This window comes from Schistocerca piceifrons, chromosome 3, assembly GCF_021461385.2.
Source record: "Schistocerca piceifrons isolate TAMUIC-IGC-003096 chromosome 3, iqSchPice1.1, whole genome shotgun sequence".
NCBI lineage: Eukaryota > Metazoa > Arthropoda > Insecta > Orthoptera > Acrididae > Schistocerca > Schistocerca piceifrons.
This window is the reverse complement of record NC_060140.1, coordinates 788,268,821-788,282,663: the sequence shown is the minus strand read 5'-3', so window position 1 is coordinate 788,282,663 and position 13,843 is coordinate 788,268,821.

Here is a 13,843-nt window from a genome sequence, read left to right as displayed (position 1 = left end):
TATCCTTTACTACCATGAAACTCTTAGAGTCGATTAAACTTAAGGAAGTAACTGGCAGCGCTTTTGACAGCTACAGTATCAATCACGATACGCAAACTGCTGTAGGGGAGAACAGAAGCCATCTATAGAGCTATGAAAAGGCATTGCCGAAGAGACGTTCACAAAATCGCGTTGTAGACGCGCGAAACAGCTACGCCCAGTGTACAGAAACTGTGTAGGATCATCTCAGGCCGAATGTAATGCCTAATTTCAGTGGTTTCTTCACCAATACACAGGAACGAAAATTTTTCGATATTACACTACAAACCCAGTTCACTTTTTGCTTTAATTTTTGTTTCTAATGCAAAATTTGCAAAATGAATGCCCTGGCATTGCTGGACGTGTTAGCTAGTATTTTTAATAAAATACAGAGTAATTATCATCCTCAAGAGCTGGGCCCTTCCACCTCTTGCGAATTTCAAGCCTGACCTTCCAATTTCCATTTTTGTCTGTCCACACCAATGAACACTTTAGGTTTATACCTGTAGACAGATTTTGGCAAACGTTTCATTCTACAGAGTACTGGATTATTATAGGTACAAACATAAAGTCGTTTGGACTAAAAACAAAAAATTGTATATACAATCAATGGTTTCCCCAATACGACGTATTACGACTGAGTACTTGAACAATTTATAACAGTCCTCACGGTTCCAGACTGAAGAGCTGCGACCCAGGATAAATACATTGGGTGTGCCAGATGGTTTAGTGTTGAAAAACGTTAATTTGAGAAGTTCTTTGAAGTGGAGGTATGAATGTGGTACTCAGTTCTCAGCACAATAAGACTTTTGAGGCAGTTCGATATAAACTGATTGATTACAAGTACTGTCTTACTTCTCAGTTGCTAGTTCATCACTTCCGGACAATGAAAATTCAGAGCGTACCGAAAACTGAGAGCTCTATCTTTCAACGGTGTGCGAAAACATACCACCACCTATTCACTCAGTCCATCACTTCAACTGTGGTACACCAAATGCGCACTCCACATCTTTAAGATATGTTGGCATTGAATGAGAAGATGGGTCCTATGGAATATGAATGGTTGCTGCTGAATCTCCCGGGCTGTATGGCCATGATCAAAGAAACTTCTCGGCTCTTGACGTTTCGTCCAGCGCAGCTCTGGACGAAACATCCGGAACCGAGATGTTTCTTCGTCTACTGCCATACAGCGTGGAAAAAGCATCAGCAAATATGACATCCGGTAGTGAAAGCATTCAGATTTTCGATGGTTTAAAAAGACGGATACCTTACAGTTCGGTGGTCTCACAGATTTTCTTCAGGGTTATGGTCAGACATGATAATAAAGTACACTGAGAGATCGATGAAATCATTTGGAATTTACACCAGAGGACCTGGAATTATTGTGAAAAAGGTGTACTATTATCGAAAGTGTGGGGATCCAGGAAGGGCTTAATGAAACCTATCTGCTAATGTGTGGAGAGAAAGAAAACGAAAGCAAGCTGTTGCTATTGGTTCTATTAATGATTTAATAGAAGGGTCACCAGACGGCTGAGAATTAAAAATAAATACAAAAATAAAGGAATATATCATATAACCTCAATAAACAACTCTACTCTTCGCTGGACTACTGGTCATACTTATCTGCATAGTCTCTATGAGGATGCAGAACCATTCTGTGGGGTTTAGTCAGTGGCGTCGGAACAGAAGATGAAGATAGGTCTACATTGGCTAGGAGAGAATGGACAAGGCGCTTACACTGTCTTGACTGATTTGCTTCTCATGAACCATCTTCTAAAACAAACTTGATTATTATATAAGGAAGGTAGGGAACAGCAAAGCCACTTGGCACATGGAAAAATTGGGACAGTGTCTGCCTAAAGCTATGCAAGAAACATCTAACACGAACACTGCTATGTTTTCTTATGGCAGTAACCATCTATGTCAAAAATTAGGGTGTGACTAGGGCAATAGATCCATCGATGCTCTTCTGTCGTATGTATTGTGAAAAAGACTGAAAGTGAACTTGAAGAATACTTCCACTGTGAGCTGCCTCTTCTTTCCAGTTTTCCCTGTTACCAGGGAAAGAAGTGTGCAAAGCAACGTAATCCAGCGTTTACTCGCCTTTCGACCCAATACCGTACGATACAATACTGGCAAGCAGCAAAGAACACCTAGTCGACGGAGGATATCTCCCGCAAAACTATGTTGGGCAATCCTCACCCATCTGCTTCCATTTCCCAGGAATGTGTCACGTACATTCTATATCATTCTGGTGCAAATGCTGCATTGGTCCTTGAATATGATCCAGTTTCAGTAAAAAACAAAAGAGAAGTTCCTGGGAAATGAAAATAAGTCTCGACATATATCCCTCACCTGAACAGCGCTAAAACGATGACACGAAATAAAAATACAAGCCGAAGAGGATGCGGATGTTCTCAAAGTCACCACTGTCGTCTTGAAATTATGCGGTCATAGTCACTCATGAAGCGTCATCAAGCGTCAACCTGCTGATTGTCCTAACAACTCTCTATAAAAACTGATAAAGGTGAATCACCTATTTCCTTGTACCGAAATAAATGTTTATGATACGCTGAAATACACAAGAAAACCTTATCTGTACATGCCGTAAGTGGCTGCGACTCGACTAGTGATCCTTGCGTTCGAGGCAAGTGAAAATTGGGCAATATTCATGTCAAGATCCCCTGAATGATTCATTTTAATCGAATGTTTCAAAACCCAAAGGCAAAATGTGAAACAAACATTTTGGTAGCCCAACAATTGTTTTCATTATTTTTAACATAGATGAGAAATCTAATCTGGAAATTTTAAATGCTCTCTTTGTAGAAGTGAAAACAAAATTCAGTTTGACCACACTACTACCCACTAAAGATACAGTATAACACATTTGCTCGGACACGGTAAAGTCCAATGTCTTTTGGGTGGAAGGAGGATACTGTTGGGTAATAAAATCCAGCACCAATGTTGAAGGAAGCTACACCTCAGGCCTCGCTGAACTATACATCCTGGCAATGTGCAAAAGTTTACCATGGAAAGTACTCTTGCAGATAGTCGGGTTTGAATTGCTGTGTATTCTCGCGTGAGAATAAAGCCTTTTTTAACGATGACGACGAATTAGAGCAGCAGATTGCCACACACTTGGCTACCGGAAGACTACGTTGAAGCTGTTCTGGGAACAAGTAAAAGACAAACATTAATGAAGAGATTTCGAATCACCCTTGTGCTTTCAAAAGTAGGCACGACTTAAATGTAAATCTTACTACATTAGGAATTTATATTCATGAGTTACTTATTGTCAATAAATTTTACTTTCACGAAAATTCCAATGTTTAAAATTTTTGCTATTTTCGTTTAATATCTCTTTAACTGATATTCTGATTATGTTGCACTTGTGTTAACGATAGTTGTTGTTAACGTGTCTGTCTTAATAACAATAAAATTGCTAGTAAGATGTGTGAAAGAAAGTAAAATCCGTAAGTGAGAGGTTCGGAACAATTTATGACTCTTTCGTTCAATATTCGATCTGATTTCGGTGGGTTAGAAGCTCGAAATTGAATAGTGATTGGATTAAGAGAAATTTTGCTTATGTTAATTTTTCACGGAAGTGCATTAGAAATGAGGTACTCACTGAAAATGAAACTTAGTGTGAATTGTACTTGTTTTTACTTACCAAATTATGTGTATTTTTACTACTTGACAATGGGAGATTGAAGACAAATTTGTAACAGAAGTTTCTAGGAACTTTAATGTTTTACAAAATTTACTCTAGCTTACGCTTGGAGGAGAAATGATTTTGCTGTTATTTCTACTGGTTTTTACAGCATGGACGTACGTGCACAGGGGTTTCAACGTGGAGAACTTGGATTTAACAATAGATGGCCGGTTGATAGCACATCTTAAAAACTGGAATTACAAGATTTATTACAATCGTAGAACACAAACTGTACAAGCTTAATAATTGCCGATTTCCAGAGTGGAAGACTTTTTTTTCTTTTTAAGGCGACAAATGGTAAGATTTATCAATAATATTTATGAATTCTAGCAGTGACATAAGTAAAAATCGGATCTTATTCATATATCATTTAGTTTCCCTGAAAACAGAAAACATTTTGCTGCGTTTTGTTTCTCATTACGTTTTGCCTGTGAACAACGTAAGGGAAGAGGTGTGAAAGCAGTCATACACCATCTCCCATGACGATAATACTTACAATATTTTACTGTGATTCTTTCCTCTTGCCTTCCCTATCTACGTTTCATTGTTTTTCATGACTATGAGTTCTTGTGTTTCCACGTCAGTCATTAATTTCTCGTATCGAAGTGTGTTTCCTCTGTTCATCTAACTGCGTGTATTAACCGAAAGCAGATGATTTTGATGCATGATGTCTTATTGTTTTAAAATAGGTAATTACTTGTAGGTGCATAGCGACTGATTTAAACGGGATACGGAATATCGTATAGGTGCAAAAGATCGCACTCATATTTTATTAATAACCTGTGCAGCATCTTTACTTTGTGTGATTATGCATGGTTGGGGGGGGGGGGGGCGGATGAGTAGGGTAATGTCTCCTTTAGTCATGAGTCTTTCTGCTAGTATCTTTATAGTTTTGATCTTCTCCCATCTTTTGCTAATTTATTCACTTCTTCACAATTCCATCCGAAATAAACCATATCTATTTTGTATATTATAGCCTTTCCGAGCACTTACCATCTTCAGAATTTTCCTTCTTTATCTTTTTACTATTCCTCCATACAATTAATTATAGCCTTCCATCTCCAATACTTTATCCTTCTATGTAATTTTCTATCGAACAATATCCTGCAAATAATTTTTATCACGGTGTAGCTAGTGAACCACATAGAAAATTTTCTATGTATGTGGCAGCCAAACAAACCTTTATATTTCTTTGTCAAATATTAGTGAATAATACTGGAAAACTATCGGAACTTACTGAAAGTGTCTACCAGCAGCCAGGCCTTGACGAATATTAACATCTTCTGAATGTAATATTTTGAGAAATTTAGCACTGCGTTGTTTCTAGTTTGAAGTACAATCTGTTTGTATAATCAAATATTAGTTTCCAATTGAACTTAGTGTGGAAACAGTTCTTGCAGTGAGCGTATGAATATGAAACTTTTTGCAGTAGATAAACCGAAAGCACCCGTCCACGTCAGGACAGAATGAAGATAAATTTATTTTCTATGTAGTTGAAGAACTGGGGTAGGTGGAGAACTGGAAGAAGACATTGATTAGCGCGTAATCATAACGTAATGTATACGAGTACAGGGGTTGCAACCCAAAATCTACAAGAATCGGCACGAAACGTTACCTATGCGTATGGCAAAGAACGTTCCCTATATCTGCAGAAGGTGATGGAGTGTTCAGCAGTCTAAAGATTGGTATATGATAACTACGAACACGGAATTTTAGCAAGTGCTGAAGATAAGTGGAAAAAAGAAAAACATGGTTCGATATCGTATCCAAAAGAATATGTAACTGGCAATATTTTTCAATGAATTGCTTTGAAAAGGCAGCAGTTTTTTTGTGTAGTTTAGGTGTCCGCTTTATGTGATGAATGAGAGTTCAAACAGAAAGAATAACCACTAGTGGAAGCACTTTACTTCCAGACATTTTAATTATTTCATATCAAGTGCTGATGATTCAAGGGTATTTGGCGATAATAAAGCGGAAAACTAATGAGCGGATTCATTTACTGGCGATAAAAGTTTAAGAATCCCAATATAAAACTCTACAAAACAAAGGCAGGGAAATAGAAAGAAGGATTTACTGATCCTTCGGTACTTAAATGCTAGTCGGTATTAAAATGAGACGTGACCTACATTTCCCAAGATAAGCTGAAATACAGGACAGTAAACTTCAATTAGTGTCGTTAAAGGTGGGGAAGGGCAATGTAATTTCAGTTCTGCTTTATACAGCCCAGAAGGGAAAATGAAGTGGAAACGGAAACTACAAACCCAACTCTTCCAACACGTCAAAATTTCGTGTTATTTTGTTAAAGGCGCAATTTTATCAAAGATGCAGTTTATAACTCATGAGGGAGAATGGCAAAAGAAAGGTGACCACATATGTTAAGAAATAGTAACGTAACATAAATATGGAAATGGAAATATGTAATTCTTTCAGTTCACACTCTCGAGGTCATTAAGAATGTTTTTTATGTGGACCACAAGCTCGAATTTGTCAAGGATGTGACGAAAATTAGTCTTGGATTGTTTAAGAAATTATTCCAACATTTAACTGAAGTGGAAACGCCATCCATCAACGGGTAAAGAAATTTCTGAAAGTATGGAACCGTTTCTCAACTGAAGCCAAAACAAAATGGTAGCTCTGAGAGTGTAGTGAATTATCTTACGAGCAAGAACTGTAGTCGAGAAGCTTTGAGCTGTGAAGCGCTAAGGGCTGGCGGCGAGAATAATAGCCCACTGGGGCGTTGCCATAGAAACGTCTACAGAATCGTGTTAGATTATAGGTGGACATAGAACTGTGATGCTGCCTCACCCAGCCCACTGCAGCTGCCAAGCAACAACTTACACCGAGTCGACTATAAACAGGTCTGTTGCTTAATGCAACTGATAACAGGAGCATTAATGGGACGCACTGTTTTGGCGAATATTGGAAACACATTATGGTCTCGACAATGCAACCAAACGAAAGTGGAAATTTCACTCTCACTCTTCTATAGCAAACTATAAATTCAGCTGACTTTCGGGTACTATACCTTCGGTGATTGAAATTGTAATCCCAGCTATTGACAGGTAAAATATGGCCCTGTCATTACGTCAAATTGAATGAATAGTCAATTTTACACTATAAAAAGTGTGATTCTTGCACTGTCGTACTAAAAAGGCACTGTCTAAACTAGTTACAATGATGTTACACCACGATTCCGTCGGGTGGGATGAGGTACTCCTGCGACAGTGAGCAAAACGACGTCATAAAGGGTTGACATGAAATGTCGTGTGGCAAGGGCCTCCCGGCTGGTGGACCTGATCGCCTGGTGCCAGTCTTTAGATAAAGGAGTAAACGAGCGTCAGCTGAAGCCAGATACGGTTTCACAAGAAGGCCTATTTAGGACAAAGAGCGCTTATACACGTAGTTGACGAAACGGAAGACGCTAGCCAATGCCTCTGAAGTGTGATGTCAGACAATACTAAACAAAAAAAAAGTAGAATGAATGAAGTCATCGCTACCGAGTAGCAACATTCAGCTGCTACAGCCTGTTGTCTGTTCAGGGTTCGGGGTGCTCGTGTTCAAGAAGTACTGGACAGCAGACTAGTATAAATATTCGCCTCCATCCACCCCAAAAATCAAGACTTTCAGTCTCAAATGCTTACTAACGTTCACTGTACACAATCATATCGGGGTATGTATTTGATATGGAACACCACTGTCTTGATTAGTTTTTAACTACAAGGTGAAGTCCACTGCAATATCAGACAAAGCTTCAATTCACTTTCTCAGAACTTTATCTTCAGTAGCAGCAGGCAACTGTCTGAAATGTTGATTGTACAATGCCTTCCCACCACACCACTTGATCACCTGCTGGTGACTACATCTCCCCGTGTGTCACTTGAATGAGCTTTGGCCTACGGCTACCTGGTCTCTCTGTTGCTGTGTAGTGGTTCCTTAGGATCTTCATCATTGATCATCATTGATCTTCGACTGTGGCAAGCCTGGACTTAAACACCATTTATCCCGCAGCGGTCATGAGTTAGTCAGGCTGCCAGGAGACATGTTGGGGTCTGCTTTACTGACAACAATGCCAACTCTGCTAACTCTAGTAGTCATCTGAGCCAGCAGTTGCTGACCGCAGTGCCCAGTTGCTCAGCATCCACAGACATTAATGCCTGGCAACAGGCTCCGGGCTGCTGCAATCCTGGCGCTGAATTATACGGAATAAAGGACTATTGTAAACATGGATGTCTCATTACCGGCTAACTATGGAGTACGAGACCCCTCCTCCTACCGAGCGAGTTGGCGCAGTGGTTAGCACACTCCCCTCGCATTCGGGGGGACGTCGGTTCAATTCCGCGTCAGGCCATCCTGATTTAGTTTTTCCGTGATTTCTCTAAATAGCTGCAGGTAAATGCCGAGATGGTTCCTTTGAAAGGGTCTCCTCCCCCCCCCCCCCCAAAAGAAAACAACCCAACTCCTCCTCCTGCAGTACCCACGTTCAGGTGGGGATGCGGCAACTTCTCCTGATCTACGAATGGCTGATGCCTCCGTCGTCACGTACCATCCCTACGAGCGCCTTAATCACAGAGAGGTTGTTCTCACACTAACACACCATTCAAATGTAACTGATACTTTTTGCGACTTTCTTCATGGTGACGTGATCTGCATGTCCACTTATCCAGGTTTAAGCTACGTTGTTATACGCTGCCACTGACTCAGCTCACGCTTCTGTGTAGATTTGCGGGAAGTCTTCCCAGTGTCTGGATGATCTTCTCGCGTCTTTGAATATAATTTGTTTTATTTTTGTTCTTGACATTTGAACTGACACTGTTTTCACAACTACAGCGTTGACAAAACCATTTTAGATTTTTCATAACTTTCTCTAGCCAGTATTTATCATTTTGCTACAAATATCGTACTGTTGCTTTAGGTATACTTTTGTTGCCGCAGGAAATCTCAGCAATTTAGAAACCACGCCTTCTTTTAGACTATGGCAGCATTTAACTCGCTCACAAACTTCACCATAAAAGAATATCTTGTTGCGTCTGTAGTTTTAAATTCCACAGTTGCAATACCAGTGCAATGTGATGTGGTAGTGGAGCGCTGGTACTTTTCTATTGACTGTGGGCTGTGTTGACCCAAAATTCATTTTTTAGTTTCCTTTCTTTCTTGATTTTATATCTTCGAAATTCCGACTCCAAAAGGGCTTCAAGTCCCAGATGCGAGGCACCAGAGTTCGCCGCCACTCGGGCAGTGCGACGTCACAGTGCTTGATGAAGAAGCTATTGGAAACCGAAACTGCCTCTCTCTGTAATAGAAACTTAAATGAGTAGTATGTTAGGGTTTAAGCATTATTTACCTCCAACAACGAAGCTAGCTGACAGATTGAGCCTTTACAAATGCAGTCAATAAAATAATAAACTATCGAAGCTTATACATTCCGTAAATCTCATCAACATCACAAAATCATTGTAAGGCTCGTTATTGGGTGATTTTAAAAATTATTCCGCTCAATAAAATTATACTTATTATGCTAATAATGAAACACCACGCTTACAATTTATTATTATTTAACACCACATAAAGCATAAATGTTACAGCCAATAACTGTTGGATGGGCGCTATTTTCCGGCGTGATATTTAACTACGAGGGCTATCCAGAAAGTAATTTCCGATCGGTCGCGAAATGGAAACCACTGTAAAAATCCCATGAAGCTTTGCACAGATGTATTGGGCAGTGTCTGTAGAACGCCCATCCATCGCGTCACATCGCTCTTTTCAGTTTGGAGCGCACAGTAAGCACGTTAATATACCTAGGAAATTGTGTCTCCCGCCAAGTACGAGGGCCTGGTGAGAAATTTCGCCTGAAACTATGCAGCCCACGTAACACAACTGTCACGCCGTTCCTTCTTCATGCCGATTCTCAGCTGTACTCTGCAGCGGCAATGAAGATCCTCCTACAGCGTTTTCAGTGGGAAGTGTTTGATCACCCACAATACAGACCGCAATTGACCCCCTGAGTTTGATCTCTTCTTGCACCAACCGCTGACTATGAAGACAACGTTTTGGCACAGACAACGAGCTGTAGATCTGCGTAGAGAATTATCGGAAAGCACTGGAGGCTGCCTTGTATGACAAGGGTATTGAAAACTGCTACAACGCCACGACAAATGCCTAAGTCGGAGCGGCGATTATTTAATTAGCTGGTAGTTGTGGCTAGCTGTTGCAAATCAAACATTTTTGATTTTTACAGTAGTGCCCATTTCGCGGAGGATAGGAACATATTTTCTGGATAGCCCTCGTATTTAATAGATGAACTCTTAGGACTACCCTTAACAGTGATGGTAACCATAGTCCACGGGGTTTGGACGTAAACCATACGGTTAGCAAGGTTAGTTACACACACAGCACGTACCACCACACTAGTAGTTAACAGCGATAATTTCTGGAACGCCCTGGCTTTTTGTCACTCATTACATTATACCCAAACTACTGTCCTTTCGGGGCCCTTTGAATTTATCTAGTCTTAATTACTAAAATGTCAAACTAAGGAATTAGCACCTATGAGGTCTTATGATTTACAATTAGAGGGTGCGAGTCCTTTTACTCTACTGGCATTAGCCGCAGCTTAATTTAAATCCTCATTATTAGTGGTGGGATCAGTCCATTATCTCTTGGCAGGAAATATCCCAGTTAACACAAGGTACGATACTGCAGTGCTGTGTTATTAAGTACTATGCAGTGTTGATTTGGGCATGAATTCGTGTCCGAAGCAACATTGCACCGTACTTCTTAACGGCACAAGCACTGCAGTATCGTATTTATCCGCCGATATCGGGCACCGTCGTACAGTCGAAATGTCCTACCCTCTACACGAATGACGTAATGTGTGTTTGAGTTCATACTGCGACGTAGTTGGGTTGGGTTGTTTTGGGGAAGGAGACCAGACAGCGTGGTCATCGGTCTCATCGGATTAGGGAAGGACGGGTAAGGAAGTCGGCCGTGCCCTTTGAAAGGAACCATCCCGACATTTGCCTGGAGCAATTTAGGAAAATCACGGAAAACCTAAATCAGGATTGCCGGACGCGGGATTGAACCGTCGTCCTCCCGAATGCAAGTCCAGTGTCTTAACCACTTGCGACGCAGTAAACGAAAACATATGGACGTTTGGGTCTGGCGGTGGGTCATGCACAGATAGTGAAAGCGGTTAAGGAGACCCCTCGAGTAGAGCGGGAAATGTGGCTTGAAGTACCGGTCCGTCACTAATTTTCATTGTCGTCATTCCGTTATACAGCTGATGGTTGTCCACATTCGCAACTGCGAATACGTTTCAAGTCAGTCAAGGCAGCATCGGCATATGACGTTAGCTTGCCGGGAAATAAGCCTAATTTGTCACTAATTTACTAATCATAGATTAAGACACACACTTCTGGCAACCTGATGATCACCATGATCATACATTAACAGAACACACAACAGAACTCAAACCGCAGTGCTGCACTCGTAGCTATAGATGAGAATAAAAATCCAACAAAGCCCGCTAATACAAGTTCTCCTCAGTCATTTGTAATGAAACAACAGAACGAACGCGGCACGGATCAATGGAACAGTTTAAACTAGGTACACCGAAAGCGCTCGCTTTCACGTACATTCAAGGAATACAAGGCCAAACAGCAAAATAACAGAGGTCCACAGTGCAAATGAAAGTTCACTGGGATTCTATTCCTGTACAGTTCGTGTCATCGGCCCGTACAGACAAGGCTCCTCCATGAGGACACGATTTAGCCATACGTGGCACCACAGAGTTCAGATTGGCAGCTCTGCTCATAATAAAGGTGATCCAAAGCTTAAAACAATACAACAGAGCAGACTTACGAATCACATCTTGTCGATGGTGCACTGGCTTCGGTCGGCGCCACTCGATTGCTGCATAAATAGTGTACTAGTCCTACAACGAAGTCAGGAAAGCCTTTCTTCAATTCCACGTCATTAAGCCCCAAAAGTACCACTGACGGAATAGGATATGAGCAGCAACTATAGCTCGTGGATTCCACAACAGTTTCGCACACACTGGGCACGCAAACGTCTCCTAATTCGAGACAGTATATTAGTGTGGGAATACTGTCGCAGGAGCAAAATCTAATATCCTGACCCGTAATGTCAATTGCTCGGGAAGCGCACACTAAGCCACACGCAAAACGAGGCAACCTTGGCCTTCCGGTCTATACTACAAGAAACTGCGCCCCAATGACCACCATCAAACCCCTGAATCAAAACACTTTAAGAAAATCCGCCTATTAGGAAAGTACCAGGTAGTATATAACGGCACTCTTCTGCAACAATCCTCTCGATCGAAATGCTGCCACCCGATGTCTACCTAGAAGACTTCACGTCTCGCCAACACCATGGCAAACCAGACTATTGCCGACTACCGAATTCGTTCAGTACATTCGGCTAGCTTCGCACTGTTGAACTGCACCAGAAGAAGAAAGATCCCATCCTCGCATGGTGTAGCCCTAAGGTCGTGACACCAAGCGTGAGGGGGTGCCACTTCCAAGGAGAGTGCTGCGCGCCTTAAACGGCAGGCTTTTAAATTTTCTAAGATAGGAGGTGCTGTACTAGTAAGCGAGACGGTCAGTTTTCCGCGGATATATAGGAACATTTCCGATATCCGGCTAGCTAATGCAAACAATCGTAACTACATGGTTCCCAAATTTTATAAGAATCTGGCTACGTCGGGTCAAGTGCAGAATTCTTACACTGAAGATCTATCATTATCATGTCTGTGTTAGGGTTATGCTCGAAGTGCTATGGTACTTTGTTGTAAGACTGCTTGTTTTGAGATGAGACAACTAAATATTGTGAAAACGGCGATCGTACGAAAAAGAAGTTCTAGGTGATAAGTCTCGGTAAAAGAAACATCCGTCTGTGCTACAACTGGGCGCCTCCTGATCACCCCTCCTGAGCGGACGGGATCAGATTCGTATTTTCAGATGGAAACCCCTCCTTATTTTATTGTTTACTCAAACTATTATTTTTCATTCCCGGTAGATGGCGCTGTAATCGACAGATATCACACGTGGTTGTTTTCCAGTTAAGAATCGACGCATTTGATTCTGCATCTCATTTACAATGTAAATGTGAACCTTTATATCCTAACGGTCGATATTCATGTGCAATTGCTACGTGAGTGTCGCAAATGTAATTGTACCGTGCAAATAATGTGGCTAGACATTGACATTTCTGGTAAACAGCTAGTTGTATGACAACATTGCTTCCCATTCCCTACCCGGACGATTGTGGTGAGTCCCCAAACGATATTAATGCTCGATTTCGCTGGCTGCCCTCGAACCCCGCCAACAGGGTGGCTCACTTTGGAGTGTGTTTCCACCCAACCGCCCCAACCTTCGCGCTCGCTGCTACGCGGCTACCGGCGGAAACAAACCACAAACTGTGTAATAAGTTTAAATGCCTATGAAGTGATAGTTACAAGTACAACTGCCTTGGATACTCACCGAAATCAAGCACCCCAGTGGAAAGAGGCAAGGGGACTCATTAATACGAGGAATTACGATGGGAAGAGAAAAATAATACCGCCACGTCGTTGTTCCTGAATCATGCTAAACGTAGTACTAACCAAACATTGAAACGGTTAACCATATTGTACTGTAGAGTCGAATTGTCAACGCTAAAGTAGGTTTTGAACAGGAACATCAACCGTTAGAACGCAATAGCTTACATTTATACCGCAAATGAAGTGCAGAATGAAAAGCGTCAGTTCTTAATTGCAAAAGCAGGCACATTGACATTTATCGTTTACAGCGCCATCTACCACCAGTGGGAAACAATGCTCTGATAAACCGTACTAACGTATGTTTTCGTGTGGAATCCGAATATCCAATAAAAATGAGGAGGGCGAGGCGAGGTTCCCATTTGAAAATGCCGAGCTCACCCCGTTGGCTCATGAGGGGTGATTAAAAGGTGCCCAGTTGTAGCAAGCAGGAGAGGCCGTTAGGATTTGGCCAGATGCAACACAGAATGATGTCTTAATTGCTAAAGTTAGGTTTTCACCTATATCACTTTTTCACGTGCGATGCATCTTTTCGGGGTATTTCCTGTTACTAATTGAAA